Source organism: Merops nubicus, unplaced genomic scaffold, assembly GCF_000691845.1.
Source record: "Merops nubicus isolate BGI_N331 unplaced genomic scaffold, ASM69184v1 scaffold16298, whole genome shotgun sequence".
NCBI lineage: Eukaryota > Metazoa > Chordata > Aves > Coraciiformes > Meropidae > Merops > Merops nubicus.
Window position 1 is genome coordinate 61,677 of NW_008625259.1, and position 1,974 is coordinate 63,650.

Here is a 1,974-nt window from a genome sequence, read left to right on the forward strand (position 1 = left end):
GCTGTCAGTATTCTGCTACTAAATACAAACAGACAAATACAAATCTGTGGCCTCATACCAGAGAATAGTTTGCACAATTGTGTAAGCTGTCGACTGGTCAGTTTTTCAGCTCCAGATTTCTAGTTGGACAATTGGTAACCTGAGCAGAGATGCATTCAAGAAGAGGGCCTGGGTGAGAGTTCTGAAGCAAAGATTGACATGGCTCCCTGTCATGTTCTGACATAGCAGCATAGACATAGAAAAAAAAGAAGTCAAAAGGCACTGCTAATGGTAAGTGTCCCAAAACTGACATTTGGCCTGGCCTGACATCAATTCCACAGAACTTATGTTGTTTAATAAACAACTCAAAAATCAGTGCAAAGGTTTAATTTATGCATGCAAAAAGACACCTATAGACTGTTGCAAATTCTAAATATTTCAACCATATCCATTTTGAGCACAAGACTGAAGATTCACAAGGGCAGTTCTACATCCAAACCAATCTCAAAGGAAGCAGCTAGTGCACGCCAGTGTTTTAGCCTCTAGAGGGAAAGAAAACAGTTTCTTCAGTAAGAAGAGCTGATGCTGTTCTCCTTTGAAAGAGCAACAAACGAATTCCAAGTGATCTCATTTACCACCCCCTAGCAAAAATTATAAAATCCTTTACTATCATGCTCAAAACCCAAAGCACTTTTCCAAGCACTTCCAAAAACTCAAGTGACTAATACCGATTGCAACAGCTCTGCACTTTGTCCTCTTTTCAAAACGGGCATGTGCTCGGTACTGAGCCAGCGCTGTATTAACAGCTTCCCCTCAGTGAGGAATCCAGGAACTGTTTGTGCTAACTAGAGAACACCACAGCTACAAAAGTACTAAAATACAGCAAACTCTATGCCATGTTCTCTGTATGTATTTACTGATAACAATAAGAAATTTATAATAAATCAAATGAACAGTTAAAGCTACTGTAATTTGAAATATTTAACATGCTCTGTGCTCCTGTTCATCCCCAGCTGAAAAAATAGCACACTGCACAGAAACTCTCCTTTTAGGTAAATCTCTTTTATTAGCATGACAGTTTAAATTCAAAAAATACTTAGGTTTACGCTTAAGTACAAATTATTCCAAGGTTCACATTACATTTTAAGTAATTATTTTTCGTATTGTAAGAACAGTGCCTACTGATTAATAATGAAATCTGAAGTTGTTAATGACACAGGGTATTAAATTGGTCTGGATCAGCTCCACATTTGGACCCAAATAATCTAAGTTAATTTCAATTTTGCCTTTTTTTTTTTTTTTTTTTTTTTAACAGTAGCTGTAACCAAAGATGATTATAAACATAAGGGAAGTTATTATATAAACTCTTTTCCTCCACCCTTCAAATTTAAGTGATAATAAAACTAGACAATTGCTGCATTAACTGGATATGACAGTATGTCACTTCCTAGCATCAATCTATTTTTATGCCATGTTGCTGGACGGCCTAAGGCCACCACTGCTGCTTTAGCATTTCTATTGACATCTTATGAACTGTAAAAATTGGCTGGCAGAGTGTAAGCAAAACAGTGTGAGAAGACAGTGAGTAAAACCAGTTCATTGTCCAGTTTCAGACAAGTGCATCAATAGTTGTTTACGCTAATCATTTATGTATCTAAACTTCTCATCATCATTCCACTGCAGACACAGATGAGAAATCCCAATTTAATGTACCAGATTGCCCCCAGTTATCTTTTTTCCTGATTTAAAAAAAAATCCACATAATTACAATTCTGATGTAGGAAAAAATTTTTTTAAGAAAGCACCTATCATGTACACTAGTCCATTTCTGAAGTGCTGCTCCTATCATCACACTTACCTTTGGTTTGCGTCTTGAGCAGCCCAAAGATGAAACTAAAGCAGACGAAGTTTTCCAGGAACTCACCTAACTTGCTGGAATTCTTAGAGTATTCAGTTCACTGGACCAGCTCTAGTCCACTTGTTGGCAACCGCTCT

General features: G+C 37.1%; 1 protein-coding gene across 1 annotated transcript in view; it reads right to left on the reverse strand.

Annotated features, from left to right (window-relative positions):
* Positions 1–1,974, reverse strand: part of RICTOR (RPTOR independent companion of MTOR, complex 2) — a 67,926-nt gene that overhangs the window by 58,974 nt on the left and 6,978 nt on the right. The gene's annotated exons all lie outside the window — the stretch shown is intronic.